The sequence below is a fragment of the Rhodnius prolixus genome, unplaced genomic scaffold (genome assembly GCF_049639745.1).
Source record: "Rhodnius prolixus isolate KJV_2025 unplaced genomic scaffold, Rpr scaffold_1, whole genome shotgun sequence".
Lineage (NCBI taxonomy): Eukaryota > Metazoa > Arthropoda > Insecta > Hemiptera > Reduviidae > Rhodnius > Rhodnius prolixus.
The window spans coordinates 58,618,204-58,635,127 of NW_027411581.1; the positions used below are offsets into that span (position 1 = coordinate 58,618,204).

At 33.4% G+C, this 16,924-nt stretch overlaps 1 protein-coding gene and 1 long non-coding RNA gene across 4 annotated transcripts in view; both read right to left on the reverse strand.

The window, feature by feature from the left end:
- The window catches only part of LOC141449991 (uncharacterized), a 200,468-nt gene extending 194,580 nt beyond the window's left edge, over positions 1-5,888 (reverse strand). The window contains exon 1 of the long non-coding RNA XR_012455832.1: positions 5,484-5,888. This is a non-coding gene — a long non-coding RNA (uncharacterized lncRNA). The remainder of the gene's footprint in view (positions 1-5,483) is intronic.
- MESR6 (misexpression suppressor of ras 6) overlaps positions 1-16,924 on the reverse strand; it is a 906,147-nt gene that overhangs the window by 757,380 nt on the left and 131,843 nt on the right. The window lies entirely within an intron of this gene.

The window sequence follows — 16,924 nt, forward strand, 5'->3', positions numbered from 1 at the left end:
CTATTTTTTCAGGCGGGGCTTAACGTCCAACTACCAATTAGGTGTTGTGGACGGAGGCGACTAGCAAACGTACTTTACTGTAAATTTCTTTTATTAACCATTAAATAAAATCCAAGGCCTAAAGACCGGGAATCGAACCCAGTACCACAATACATATTAGCTTTGCAGGTCTCGCCTCTAACCGCTCGGCTACTGTGGCGCCTTTTAGCGTAAGTAAAAACCCCGATTTTCGGTGTGCTGAATGATTTATTGTCGGAGTATATTTGAAAAAAATTATATCTAAAAAGAGTACATTGAAGGAAACTGGAACTCTTTACTTCAATTTGATTTCCAATGCCAAATAATCAAAAAGTAAATAAAGAAAGTTAGAATAGATCAGATTCAAAACGGTAAAGTTTTTTTAAAAAAATCCCTTACTATTTCCGCTTTTCTATAGCATAACCTGTTCCTTTAACTGTATTTGCTATAAATAAATAAAATGACTGGCCGAAACCAGTAAAATATATAAATTCTTTGTATCACTTTTCCTTTTACGTGTTCAAAATGTTAATGAAATTCAAACGACCGAAAAAGTCGGTCAAATTAATATCATTTTTTGAGTTTTTTAATTTTTTTTTTTTTTAAGGAGAACGGAAGTAAAAAATGTAAACTAAATTACAATTCTATAAAAATTGGGCAAAGTAGGAAAGGAAAACAGGATAGGGCATAAAATAACGTTATTTATTTTATTTTTTAAATGAAACGTTTCGATTTGAATATAAAATAGGATCAAGTTAGGTTATGATGTGGTCTAAATAAGAGAGTGTATATTTTATTTATGGTGCAGGTGGCCAAAAAAGTGTACAATATAAACGGCCATTTTCTGAACTAATCTCATTTTATTATGGTTAAACATGCATCTATAAATCTACCTAAAAAATAACTTTGAATAATTTTAATAACTGTAATTCAATATAGCGATGAATATGGCTTGAATTACATAGCAAATTTGGCTACCTTATTCATAACAATTTGCAGCTAACTTAAGTATACCCAGAAAATTAGTAACGTTAATCTTCCTAAATACAGTTACGAGGAGACTGGCTGTTCGAGTTCCATGCTGCTGAAGCGCTGCAAAAAGAATTGCTGGCAAAAAAAATGGCCACAAGTTCGTTCGCCGGAGGTACGATAAGAACTACAGTTAAAACCTGGACGCCAAGCCTTAATCCACATTACAGGATTTAAAAACATTTAATATGGAATACTGTCAGGAATTTTAGCCACAGAATTTATTAGTGGCGGAGGTCACTAAAAAAGGAAATTGAGGGCATAATTGTCCACGGTTATCGGCTTAGTGAAACGGAATATTATAGTTGATCATACTTTGAGAACCATGTGGAAATCATGATGAATGGATATGCAATGATTATTGTGAAACTGCTTTAAGACAATTTCTATTTGTGAACTGCACCAGAAAATAAAGTTCAACTTCGCAAACACAATAAAGGCAGAAAAAGACTATACATTGTTATTGTTACCATTTTTAAATAATATACACGTCAACTGTCCATAATAACAATTTACTTGGAATAAAAAAAAAAATAATAAAAAAAAAAGGCAAATGAACAGAGGAGGTTAAGCCTAGAGGCTTTTTAGACTTATGAAACCATCAGTTATGTTATAGGTCCACGCCCAATGGTGACCGTATAAGATTAGTGTTCATTGCCTGCAGCGATCTCTGTATACAGAGAGGAAATGGTTGGCAACAGTTGTGCAATGCTTAACATTTCCTGTCTACAACAAAATGAAATTATTAAAAGTAATCAATTTGAGTTGTCAAAAACAAAAAAAGAGAACAACTCAATTGTTAAATTATTAATAAACTGGTGCGAGCATTCACTCGACTGTTTAACCGCAATTAACATAATTAAATTCCCATGTAACATGTAATAAATAGATAGTGACATTAATATTATAAATATTACAATAAAAGTCACTACAATAAAAGGACAATGTTGAAAAAAGCGGATATCACAGCTCTCCCTGCAGCCCCAGAAACTCATCAAGATCAAGATTCTCTGTGAAAAGTTTTAAATAAAAGTGTCAGACAGAACCAAACTCACACATTATGTCCAAGTCCAAATAAAACTATAAGGCAATTCAAAAAAAATAAATAAAACTAAAAATAGGGAAGATATTAGCTGAGTGGGTTAGCGAATTTTGGATTCCAACACGGAAATCATGGGTTCGAATCCAGCTGCTTGGCCCTTAGATTTTCCCTCTTGCTAGGAGCTTCTAACAGCTCACTGTCCGGCAAGGGGAAAGTGTTGTCAGTAACAAGAGAACACTGTGAGAAGACCGGCAGTGCACTGGGAAAAGTTCCAATGATCCTATGTTGGAAACAGTGTGAAGCTGAGAGGCGCACTGTTTAACTAAAATTTTAGTGTAAACAGGGATGAAAATAGGCCTTGATTGTTCTCTCCTGTAATCTTGGAGCGGTTGAAGATATCATCCATTTTATTAGGGAATATCCGACTCCAAAGGAGTTCAGAGTACAGTTCTTGGGAAATAGAAAACTCGAGAAAAGTAATGTTATTCTCTAGTTGAATGACCTTGATTGGTCCAAACTGTATACAGTATCAGCTTGGAATCATAGGCAATTTTTAATAGATCATTTTAATTTTTAATTTTGAAATAATATGTTCAGTTCCGAAGTTTAGCAAATGTTTTATTATATATTTATTTAAATATTTGTAAATTTAGTATGTTTAATAAATAGATTAGAGTCAACTTGGCAGGCGGACTAAGACCATGCCTAAGATGTGTTTCGTTTCTTAATTGAAGGAATGTTTGATTATTTTGATACTTAGTCAGGGTCCTCTGACAATATTTTGTTTTTGAATTTGTTTCTAAATAAACATAATTATTATTGTTATTAATCCTATGTTGGCGTGCCTTAAATAAAAAATAAAATAATGAAATAAAAAAAACGTTAGAGTGATATTTTTCTAATCGAAATTTGAGTTACACATTTCCTACTTACTTCTATGCTACTCTAAATTCTCTAGGCAAACCTGAAGAACAAATCTGAAGATGCAAGATAGTCTCAATCTACTAAAAATGAAGTAACCGAACTTAACGAGATAGATAAAATCAAAGCTCACTATTAACCACATTTTAACAAACTGCTTTTCTTGGAAATCACTTAGTACTTGATAAGCACTGTCAAAGTGATATGATCTACTTCTTCTACTCGATGAATCCAGCCCCAAAGAAACAATATCTGATTTTCTCAAAACTACTAACCTCTAAAACATGATTTAATAGGCAAACCGACAAACTTTACACAATACAGACCATACAAATCTAAGGCGATGCGATTCTCGTGATTAACGCCTTAAAAAAAGAGAAGATATTGTCCAAAATTTTAGGATCCGACTAAATTAGTTCAATTTTTAAGTTAACTTAAATTAACTTTTGTAAAATGTCAATATCAGAGACCGGATATGAATGATTGCAATTTCCATAAACATGAAGAAAAGATCAAGGCTAAGAAAGTGGATGACTCAGATAAAGGGAACCAATCAAGGCGCGTTTTTAAAATTAATTACATCATTTATTTAAATATCACTATATTCAGAAACTGGATAAATCGGAAATATACTGGCGATCTACTAGTTATTTGACTAAATATGGTCCCCAAGTACTTAGATCGATTGTGGATCTGACCATAATGTGTAAATTGTGCAGTAAAGTTAAATTTAATGGTGATGCAGTGGTTTCCAAACTTTCGGTCGTCGCCACCTCCTGGTTCATAACGACTGTCACACCCGTGACATTTTTTAACAATTAATTTAAAAAAATACTATTCTTACATTACTTTAACAAAATAGCAACATTATCACCGTCAAGAACAGACACTAATTGCGATTACTGGCAATTGCTTATACAGTCTCTGGTTTTTCTGAAGCTACCAGCATCTTGGTAAGGAGATGTTTTCTTAGTAGGTTCTGCCACTTAATGGGAAATATGACAAACAGCGGGCGCGGATTGGTACCGTCCAACTACTGACCGAATCACCAATATTGCTAACCAGCCCACCTGGCAATGTTTTCTTTGAAGAACACAAGGAAGCAAGGCGAGGATTAACTTTTGGTTGTCTTTCTTGACCGAAAGAAGCGACTCTCTGTGAACCGCCAATGAGCATATACTTCAGGCTCATCACTATGATTTCACTAGTATCAACACCGTAAAACTTGTGTAACTCGCTAGCCCAATTGCCCGTTGTGCCATATGAAGGATTATAATGGTAGAACACCTCTTTTACAGTAACAATATCTTGACGACAGCCATTCTGCATTGGCTAAGTATTATTAGCTTGCGTGCTTAAATTGCTGAATAGCCTTCATAATTTAATGGATCATAAAACAATGTTCTATATAATTACGACTCGTTAACACCAAAATCCTCTAGCTACATGGCTACCATCTACGCTGTAACTATACGTCATACTTGGAGTTTGAAATTTGTGAAACATAAACATTGTTGTAAAGTATAGTTGGCGTGTGACATCACTCGCAGAAATCTCACCTCTAAACCAATACATAGTACTTCTTGAGGTTCACATAGCTAAAAATATAATTTCCCAAAAGCTACAGATAAACACCACCAGAGTGTGATAACTAACATTGAGCCAATTACAAACTAAGTATCCCACATTAGCTATAATTAATCTATCCCACCAAGTTGGGCGCCGGATGGATTTAGGGTTTAGCAGTTCCAGGTGAGGAGGGACGAAAGTTATGTACTTTTTTCTTTTCTTTTTTTTTTTTATATTTTATTCCAAACGCCATTGTTTTCATTGAGAGTAAGTGCGTGTTAGAATATAGCGTGTGTAAACTCGCACATATTGGCTTGGGTATGCGAGTAAAGAGATAAGATCCGTTTTTTTATCTCTTTTTAAGTCACATTTCTTTAGTTATTTATCTTGAATGAATGTATCTTTAGTTATTCCATAAATTTGACACCTTGACTCTCATAGAATCACTTCATCAATATTGACTTCTCCTTGCGGAAGAACATTTTCCAATGAATTTTGTGCCAAAGTGTACACGTGTAAGATTGTAACACGACGGATATGACGCTAAAACTTTCTTGTTTTATACACCAAACTTGTAACGAACCCAAGATTGATAAGAGATACAATTTAGGCTTTAAACTTTAACCTTTCTGTTGTTGTTGTTGTTCTTGCTGTTGTTTGGGAAGGTCAGAATTAAGTTTAATTTATTACTTAAACAACAATAAAACATGAACTTCAGGCTAGAAAAATAAATCTTGTACAAAGAGGAAGTTTAAACACAGATAATGTTCCATTTATCTTATTTATGAGAATCCCAACAAGAATGCACCATTAGATAACCGTTATCTAGAAGCTGGAAAAGAAGTACTTATTATTCTACAGCAATTATAATCTACTATAATTGAATAAAAATGCCAATTTTTACTTTCTTTTGGTGTAAAAAAGGACTTATTTCCAACTTTTTTCGCACCGTTCTACACGAACACAATTGAAGTGCAAGGCGGAAACACAACAGAAGTCGAAATCTCTACAACAAACTGATTACTATCTGTCTGTGATGTTGCATGAAAATTCGAAACTGGCCAGACATGCGCACTACGACGGACGAAATCACAGATACTTATCCAACACTATGGACCAAATCACATTCCATTGAGATTATCCCGCTCCCTCCCGCACAAATAAACATAGTATTGGTGAAGCGGGAAACTTAAAAAAGTAGAATTCGTGTTCACAGCTCTTGATGTCTTCTATCGGAAGTATCCAAATATCCATTAAAGCTTCTACTGCGCAAGAAGTGTTAAAACCACTACTTCATTCATATCCTAATTTGTAGCTCGCAAGCCAGGTAAGCCTGGAGGTTATCAACTGCTCTCTGTATCTGAGAAGGCACCTTTGAAGGCACAGTACATTCTGCACAAGTTGCGTAAAGTGCATTATTTGATAAATTAAGAAATAAGTTTGATCCTTTACATGAAAGATATTGATCACTTAGATATGTGGCAGGCGGTTTCCAATTTTATTAGTAATTAAACGCAACTCTCCCAAAATTCCCAAATCCTTCTTGTTTGTAACAGATGTAAAATTAATTTTTAGCCATTTTGTGTATGCTTGAGAACATCTAAAGCTCTTAACATTTGATTTTTCTTAGAAAAATCACTCAGAAAACATACTTATTTCCCGATATAAAGAAAAATACTAGCTTTACTGCCTTAGCAATATTTTCAGTAGAAAGGGGATGAAAAAAATACATAGAAATGACCTATCGCCTGCTCTTCTTTCTCTTTGATAACAAGTTAAAAAATTGAAATATGGTTAATTAATACCAGATTTTGAAGATATCGAATTGCGGTTTCCGGTTTCTTTCATAACTTTTTGTACTCTTTAAAACTGTATATATGAAAATGGGGGTCAACTACAAATCCTCACTTTTGGTCGCGCGTCAGCCGTGTATGCGGGCAGGAATATAAAATCAAGTCACATATTCTGAAACTAAAGCTGACGGGCAACAAATTTTACCTCTACCATTTTTTGCTCAGATCAACCGTTTAAGCATGAAATGCATTTGAGCCGTCTTAAAGTGAACACCCTGTATATATTCCTCAAATCTTTATATTCTCCTGGCCGCTCTAACAGGAGTTCATAAATGAATTAGGTCTCAAAAGACTCTATTACCAGACTAATTACAATAGGTTTTCTATTAAAGATAAAATAGATTGAATTTTCTGCCGCCTAAGATTTGTTTTATAACAATAATAATTTAATAGCTTAAGACAAAGTTGTATATAAAAAATAAAATAATTAATTATGGATGTCTCAAACACGAGAGATATTTTATTTTATTTTATTTTTTTTTTTTTGTTTAACGTCATAGATTTAATTACATATTCACGAAGAGAGAAGGAAGGAGAAAAATTGTATTAAATAAATTAACATCCGAAGAATTAGAATGAATATTAAAGTGAACGGTCGATTAGAAAGAGATGATCAACCGTTCAAAACCTTTTGAACAAAATGGAAACTTCGATGGCTATCTACTACATCCAAAGAATCGACCTGAACATTATTTATGAGGGTAATTATTGGTCGCATATTAAAACACTAAAATAGGTTCAGTGACGAGGGAAAGCCACACGCCCAAATTTTATTCAAAATGGCAAAATAATAATTTAAAACAAAAAAAAAAAGGTTTATGACAAAAAAAATGGATTATAAATAGGCCAATGGAAGCGTAAGATCATGGCTATAAATTAGATGTAGTTTCCTTAGTGTAAGGCCGAAAATATCGCTAAAAATGTCAACAGTGGGCCGTACGTAGTACAGTTAATAGTCCCTTCCGGGCATAATTTCTTTTTTTTTTCTTTTAAGAAAAAAATAATCCAACTTGAAACTCGTGTACTAATTTTGATCAAGTTCTTTTATATTTCAAATTGGACTGGTTTTTGATATGTGAAACAAGCACAACCTCCAAAAAAACTAAAGTTACATTTGTTTGGATTAATTTTATACTGAATCTTTTCATTTTAAAATAGTAACGGTTGGTTTTTAAAATGGTTCACCGGCCAGCCAACAAGCTAACTAATTACATGGATTATTTAAATAAGATACGGGCATCTCCAAGAATGATTTATATTTCAAAAAAGATTCTGGAGAAATTCAATGAAAGGTTCAGCATTTAGCTGAACATATTCATGCTATTATTAACCCAGTTTAAGCTGCAAGTGCTTGTAGCGCAGACTATCAAGTGGAAATACATAGCTGGATTGGACAAGACATAGGGGTTATCTGGCCAATAAGAAGGAGGCCGATCTCTGGATGTTGCAATGAACCATGATAGCCTGGAGTAGTGACGAAATTAGTATATCTGTCCTGTAAATAAATTACCAAATTTGTGGCTAAAAAAAAAAAAAAGAACAAAAAAGAGCTATCTTTGCATTCCTTAAAACTAGTTGTTTACAAAAAAAGGTCGCAAGAAAAGAACAACAAGAAGAAGTAGAAGAACAAGAACAAAAACATTTTCTGAAAATGCCATTTTTGCTCATTTTCAGACACGTATTTCTAGAAAATGTTTACTAAATGAATACAGATAAGAAAAGGAGAAAGATTTGATAAAATCAAATGTACCATTGATTGTTCAATTCACTGAAAAGCCGTAGAATTTTTAAAAATCTATTTAATATTAGTTATAATGAAGGATTAATCAATAATTTAAGAGTAAAGGAGCAGTAAATTCATGTTTCGAGAGCAAATCGCGCTCAATTTATTTTAACCACCATTATTAATAACGCTGCTTGGCAAAATTGTTTGGAGAATGTATATTCTATGTTATTAATCCAACGATACGGAATACTTTGGGAAATTGAGAATTCAATATTGTGAAGTAATCAAAGCTTTACTTCCGATTACTTAAGGTGGAAGTTGAATTATAATTGGTAGATTTCAGATTGGCAGAACATTGTAACAGGTAGAGTTTATTTTATTATTATTATTATTATTTTTTTTACTTTTATTTGAAAGGACATTATTGGTCTCAATAGTCGTTTTGCAACAGGTAAAAGAGAAAGTTGAACGTCAAGAAAAGCCTAGGATTCTCAGGAAAGAAGTTGATGTTGTTAGGGCCACAAGAATCTGTGTGCATCTTGAATTTCGTACAAAGATTTTGCAAAATAAATAATTGAAGAGTCGAATATTAGAGTGGTTAGAGGCATGAAAGTAAATATTTTTTGTGGCACTTGATTCGATTCCAAGAACTTGGCCAAGGGATTTTTTTCTTTATTTTATCGTAATAATACGAGAAATTCACATTTAATAAAAATGTTCACTACCTGATTCTGACCTCGACCTGATCGGCAATAAAACTGCACTGAAGGGTTTTGCAAAACCTTCCCAAAATATAAAAATAAGCATTACCTAACTTTTAGACCAAAGACTAACTCCTCTCCCATTCGATGTACAACGTCGAGACCCCCAAAATGCATATCTACATAAAATTCCAAATCGAATGACACTTCATTCATTAAAATCGGTTCGCGCGTTTAGGCGCTACGTTGTTTACAAAAAAGGTAACAACAACAACAAGAACATTTTCTGAAAATGCCGTTTTTGCTCATTTTAAACAACTTTTGTCTCAAAATCTGTTAGATCTGAGTTGTTGCAAAAAAAAAATACAGTTATAAAAGGAGGATTTGCCCTATATTTTAAAGAAAATTTGGGAATTTTATCTTTTATAGAAAAAGAGAAAAAAATTGTCAAAGTTGGGTGTTTTTCAACATTACGCTTTTTCGTGCAGTTTTTGACGATCAACCCTTATACAACTCTCCTATCGGACAGTTTTAATACCCTAACTGCAAAACTATTATAGTTACAGAATAAGATAACAACAGGAAATAGGTACAGCCAATAATATTCTAAGTACTTCTTTCTCCTTTTTTTAGCACCACCATCGTAACGGAAGTAAGCTGAGAAGTTTTTAAGCACGGACAGACGTAGCAACTTCCCTTGCTACACACAATTGGATAAATTGATTCTTAATGACGTTGTTTATATTAAGGTATTATCAACTACTTTACAAACATGTAGTTGCTTTATCCATCTACGCAAAGTGGAGGACATTACCAACAGATAACTGGGGAAGATCTATCTAGATGAGCAAGCTAATTAGCACTGAAAAGCAAACAAATAACCCTTTAGTCAATCAACAAGCATCATTGATCAGTTACTACAATCTTGAGTAAGAATTTTTTTGCCCTCCGTCTTTCTCTCTCTATTCCCCTTTAACGTTTAATTACCCAAACTACTAATAGCCTTCTAATGGATGGGTAGATGAGTTATTAGTCCTGGGGTGCTAGCATTATCTCCCGGTACCCATTTATTAAAGAGAAAAAGTCAATGAATAATAAGGGAAAAAAAGAAAAGATGTGACGCACCTTCCTTGGAACCAGTTCTCTCCTGAGTGCCCTAAAAGGTAACCGACTGCGTCAAAGATAAAGGTAATTAAAATAAAAATAAAAAAGAAACCTTGAAGAAAAGCATCTCCGTCCATCAATATATTGAATGGTTCCAAAAGTTCTTAGAAACATCTTCTTCTTTTTTTGACACGTTTTGCTTCAATATGTCATTGATTAAAATTTAACTATTAATAACTTCCCTAAATATCCTTCAATCTTCTTCAGACTTCCGGCCGAATACGCAAACAAATATCACGTAGGCAGAACGAGGTGATCAAGTAAATTGATGTGAGCTATTTATTATTTCTTATAACCATTGTGTAGCAAAGTGAATACCCAATTTAATGTAATGACTAGCAATAAAGAAAAAGGATCTAGCAAAGGGAAAATACATGGATGCCAATGTATTTAAATAGTTGATAAATAACGATTTATTTATGAAATATTTATCTACTGATTCCTAAAATAGATTTTATCTAACAATTTAATTTATATTTTGACCGGAAATCTAGACTTAAGGAAAAGAGTTGCTAAACTTGCATATAGATGGCGTTGTCACTGCTTAACTTAATAATAGAATAGATTTCTAAAAATACTGTTTTGTAAAGCAGAAGTTTGGTGTACAATTCGTTGTCATGGATAATATACTTGGAATATGGAGAAGTCAATCTTAGTTTTGAACGATTTTAACGCTAATGGGAAAATTGATCTAAATTTGGTGTATTTTTTTTTTAAGGAGCATTTTCCTTCATTTTAAAATGTAAAGTAATGGGCAGCTGATTTCTACGTCTTGAAGTAAAGCCCACTGAGTGAAAGGAGGCCAAAAAAAAGAAAAGAAAAACTGAGGAAAACAGCGAGAATTAGGTAAAACCAGTGATTAAAAGAGTGTAGATACCTGATGCTGTAGGTAAATCAGAAGAAATATTAATAGGTATCGTTCAATCAAAGAGACCCTAAACCCTTTTGAAGGTTGAAGTCACAGTACCTTATAATTAACGGAAGTGGCAGAAATCACTTGAGAAACTTATTTTATTCAATCTTCAACGTTTCTTCTTTAGACTCTATTAGTTGTTAGAAACAAAGAAGAAAAAGCGAAAGCATGGGCAGTCCAAGGATGAAGAGTCATCAGTAAAGAACACATGGGTATTATCGATGGGTATACATGAGTATAATCGTCACTAAGATTAAGTAGTTTTTACTCAAGAGAATAACCGATATAGGAGAATGGCTGCTGAAGAAGAAGAAGAACAAATAGGAAACTGTATGCTTTGAGATGGAGAAGACTCTTCTATGAAGTACCAGAGATTGGAATGGCATGGAGATGTCTCAGGGATAACTTAACACCGAATGGTCAGATTCGAATCATGCAGATTTCAGGAAAACGGCGGTCAATACGTGGCCAAGGAACGTAAACTCCAGTTTAATCAACCGTAAGGCTGAATAGTCTATCTATGTCTATATCGCCGGAAGTATTCAGTAAAAATTCCAGATCTTAAGCTAAATTTTGTCTATTATATGGCTAGATCATCACGAACATCCATTTCAAAACATTAAACTAAGAACATTCAACAAACTATTCTTAGCCGCTAACAAAACTTCAGTATTAATTAAAGTGGCGCCCCTGTTTGTATTCAATATATTTATCTCTAGAAAATACCTCTTTGAAGACTCTATATTAAAACATTTATGAAACTATACAATTACTTAAAAAGGAATGCAATTAAGTTAAACAAAGAAAAATGGAGTAGCCAGTGGCAGGTGCTTTGTTTAATATATATTAAAGAGAAATGATAAAATAGCAGGTGACAACCATCGCTAACAACCAGGTGACTTCAGGCTTCAACTTGGCCAGTCATAGTTTTTATTAGTTCCGTAATTAATTTCATTCAGAAAAAAATAATAAATAATGTGGACATTCTTATTTCTATTTTGTTCGACATGAGGCGGATCTTCACCGATGCCCGATATCTTTACGATTGATTCGATAACAGTGTAAAAACCAAATTTAATAATTATTGTGGAATTGATCATCATTTCAATCGATATCTTTTGACCATTGTAAGCACAGATTGGAATTATTTTGTTGAGTCTTAGTCTTGCCTTAGACAAGGCATATTTCCAATTATTCTACAGTTTAACTGGTTCCTATCTCTCTTACATATCATTACATTTCTATTACATATCTCCTTAACAAAAACTTACAGTTTAAAATGTTAAGTATAAGGGTTGATTAAACGCCAAAAGGTACACAAATCAGCGAGTACCCAACATTTCATTAATACTTCATTAATAGTTAAGTAATTCTACTGCATTAATTTTCATTAATAAGTTATTTTTTAGAATTTATTAGATGTCACAGACCCTTATGCTGGCCATTTTCGTCTACAAAATATATGTTCAAGTAGCACTGTAGATTGACTGAAATATCTAGTTATCTATAATAATGAAACTATTAATTACAGGTGGAAAAGAAAAACGTTATAAAAAATAAAAAAAAATTATGAGGCTAAAAAATTCAAAACTTTTTTTTATAAAAAACTTACATCAATGATTTTGTTTATTTTATTTATTGATTTTTATTTAAAAATAAAAATCGTCGGTTTAAGTTCATTCTTCGATTAAAGTAATTGTTATTTTATGTAGTAGTCAAACGTTTATAATAATAGGTAATAATTATCTGGCTTTATCGCAAATAATATAGTTTTCTTCAATTACATTCTCAATCTAGGTATTCATCCCACAATGTTGTATATATGTAATATAAAGTAAATAAGATATGCATATTTTTAGGGCAGCTAATTATTCCAGTATTTTACTATAAGTAAAATTAGGGGGACTAAATTAAATTACAATTGAGAAATGAATAATTGTTGTTGAATAATCTACTTGTTATTAACTGTGTGTTATTTGTGCTCACGAATATTTCGGTAAGACGAATTCAAGACAGTAGCCTACTCTAACTGTCTTTTTCTACTTTAACATGCATGTACATATTTATGTGATTTATCATAATTATAACAAAAAAATATTATAAATGAAGTGGCCAGCATAAGGGTCTGTGACATCTAATAAATTCTAAAAAATAACTTATTAATGAAAATTAATGCAGTAGAATTACTTAACTATTAATGAAGTATTAATGAAATGTTGGGTACTCGCTGATTTGTGTATCGTTAAACTGTAAGTTTTTGTTAAGGAGATTTTTGTACCTTTTGGATAGATTTTCCTTTTTGTTTATTTTACAAAGTTACATATCTTCTTTACAGATTTTTTTAAAATTTGGAATAAACAATTCTATCATTATAATCCGATAAGGTGTTAAGTCGGAACCGTAACTACCACTGGAGAGATCTTTTTAAAGAATGATTATAGTTGCGTTCCCTCAAACCATCCTCAATAACAATTTTTTTGAAAAAGCGTTTTGAATAGCATAGGAAGGTATTTGTACGTAAATAGCAAAATTAAACTGCGATTTCAGTACTTCCTTTTAAGAGGAGTAAGAAAAATAAACTACGATTGCAGTACTTCTTCCTAAAAGGCAAAGAGGCAAAGATCTTTTAATCGAACGACAATTCATTGATTTAAATCGGTTCACTCATTGATAATTTAAATGATTGCAGTACTTCCTCTTAGTAGGTGCAAGAGCATCAGCAACGTAGAGCAGCTTTAACCACTTATTCGAGCTGAATTTTATCAAAATCGGACTAAGCGTTATAGAAATATTGGTAATAATAGTTTTAGAAAGGGCCTTATTTGGGTGGGGCAAACTCCCCTCCTTATGAGGCACGGCGTCGAGACTTTTAAAGTGCAAATCTGTACAAAATTTCGATTCGAATGACCCTTCATTCATGCAAATTGGTTCACGTGTCGATAATTTGCAACGATTGCTATACTTCCCCTTAACAAGTGTAAGAGCAGATCGTCGCTTTAATGTTACGTAGAGGAGCCCTAACCCTATCATCCTACCAAATTTTATCAAAATCGGACCAAGATTTACAGAGTAATTAGTAATAATAATTTTGGAGGGGGCCTTACATAAAGGGGGCTAACTCCTCTCCCATTCAATGTACAGGATCGAGACCCCCAAAAGGCACATCTACATAAAATTCCGAATCGAATGACACCTCATTCATGAAAATCGGTTCACGCGTTTAGGCGCTACGTTGTTTACAAAAAAGGTAACAAGAAGAAGAAGAAGAAGAAGAAGAAGAAGAAGAAGAAGAAGAACAACAACAACAACAACAACAACAAGAACAAGAACATTTTTTGAAAAAGCCGTTTTTGCTCATTTTTGGCAACTTTTTTCTCGAAACCTATTAGATATGGGTTGTTACAAAAAAATTGCAGTTATAAAGGAGGGTTTGCCCTATAATTTAAAGAAAATTTGGGAATTTTATCTTTTATAGAAAAAGAGAAAAAAATTGTCAAAGTTGGGTGTTTTTCAACGTTACGCTTTTTCGTGCAGTTTTTGATGATCAACCCTTATACAACTGTCCTACCGGACAGTTTTAATCAGATAGCCACGTTTCTGTCCTCCTTAGAATCACCGCTCTAATTATAATATTCGAATTAGGAAATATGAGATGTCACAATTACTGTCAACCTAATTATTGTTAACATACGTAAGCTAACCATTGTTTCTTTTTAAATCCAAATGTTAATTAGTGGATTTTAGGCCATAGGCACTGCCAGATGTTTTTAATATGCACAAAAATATGTGCTACCAGAAAAATAAAACACTGGTTTGCAGAAAAAAAAAAAATGTATATATTATTATTAGACAATTATTAACCAAGATCACGGACGCAATAACCTCTGATATTTATACACGCAAACCTTTAGCTAGATTCATAAATATAGGCATTTATAAAATTAATTTTTGAAATATTTCAATTCAAACCTGAAGATTGCGGAAGTAAAGTGTGTAACCAATATTGATTTTAACTTTCTAGCTATAGGAAAGTACTGCGAGCATATCAAATTTTGATTGCTAATTATCGAGGTCTAGTGGACAAGAGCGTGGCTTTTTATGTGGGAGATCCCCAGGTCGAATCCCGCGTGTAGCTACTTTTTATTTGTTACAGAAAAATTGTTTATAGTAAAGTATGAGCTTCAGTCCCCGTCCAAGACACCTAATTGGTAGTTGGACGTTAAGCCCCCGGCTGAAAAAAAAAAACCAGGCGATTACTTTACTTTACTTTTTATCGGTGAGCGAAGTAATTCAAATTGTGACTCAACTTATGATGGTTCACTAATCCCCCTATAGCTCAAAAGCTATAGGAGCCACAGTAACTAGAAGTAACCACAAGATAGACAGAGTTCGCCTGCAGTTGTACACCAGAGGCTCCTACATCTACACACCTTAGACCACATAAGAAACGTGCCTCCAAAAATTACTCACTGCTACTTTCTTCTTGTTTCCTCCACCATTGTCATAAAATAGAAGAAGGAATTTACGCCAGACAGTACAGCCACTTTATAGGACCACGTTAGAATGTATGGCTAAGGAAGTTACTCCTCGGAGAGATAAGAGCTTTCCCAGGAGCTATAGAGTACTGGGAGTCACAATAGTTCCATGGGGTCGCGGAGGCGTTGGCCTTAAGGCCCCCCTCTTTAAGAATATAATCTAATCTAGAATCAATGAGCAGAATGTGATTGTGAACAGTCTTCAATTTTGTGGCGATCAGAAAATGCGAGGATAGACATCAGAGATGGAAGATGCCCATGCGTTGCTATTACATTACATAAACTCTAGGAGAGTTTTGCGAAAACAAAAAAGAATCCCTCCTGATTGGACTCAGCCAATGGCCGCTAAAGATCTTTGCTGATATATAACGGAAGTTGGTTGAAAATCTGGAACTCAATAAGAGAAAGTTCCTGCCAAAGTTTACAACATTTGAGGAAGTTTTAAAAAAAAAATTACAAGTAACTATAAACACGTTAGAAAATTTACACGTTAATTAGATGTGAAACAAAAAAGAAATTCACAATTACTAATTGTGAGATAAGGCATCTGCTCAAGGGCTAGCAAACTGGATTCTCTCGCAGACATCTTGGGTTCAAAACCAGCTGCTGGCCATCAGATTTTCTCTTCTTCGAAGCTGTAAGTAACAATGTTTTCCTTAACGAGAGAACACAGTTCAGAGGCCGGCAATGCACCGAAAGAAGCTCCAGGCGCTAATGACTTCAGATAACGCTACTACTTCTGACATTTTTTACACAAAATAAACAAAACAGTAATCTTAAAAATTTAAATATGGTTTATAAATAACTAATGTACGTATATTCTGCCATCAATAAAGATTTTTAAATAATAAAAACTAAAAATGCTTAGTGTTGAATGGTAAAGAGCGCAAAATGAGAGGCGGTATAAAAGAACAGAACTTACAGAATAAAAAAAAAAAAAGCCTGAGAGGCGGCAAAGAGGCTGACAGAAGGCGATAGAAAGGCAAGCTAGGTGAATGAGGGTGGCATATGGATTAAAGTAAAGACAATAGGGGCTCCCCCAGGACCAAGGCTGCTGCGACATCAGCGGCTGGAGTGTTTGCTCTAATGAGGTACTAGACTAGTTATATCCAGGCTATTGTTCCCTTCTTCATGAGAAAAAAAGAGGACTCTTTCTCCCACTACTCTTCCAGCTTGACGAATATAACACTCGACAAGGATAAAAGCTCTTTCTCCTTGATCCTCTAAAAATGAACCTCACAGTAATTAGAAAGTGAAAAAAGGAAAAAAAAATTTAAAAAGAGAGAGAGAAAAAAAAGAAGGGAAATCTGAAGAACTGGAGAAAAACAAGTCCATTTTTGCTCCGTCTTCTTCCCTCAAGTATTGCAATCATGCTGACTTTCATTTATATTAAAAATAATTAATTTGCCTTGATCAAAACGTTAAGAAAGTTTCTAAAAAGACAATAAATTTA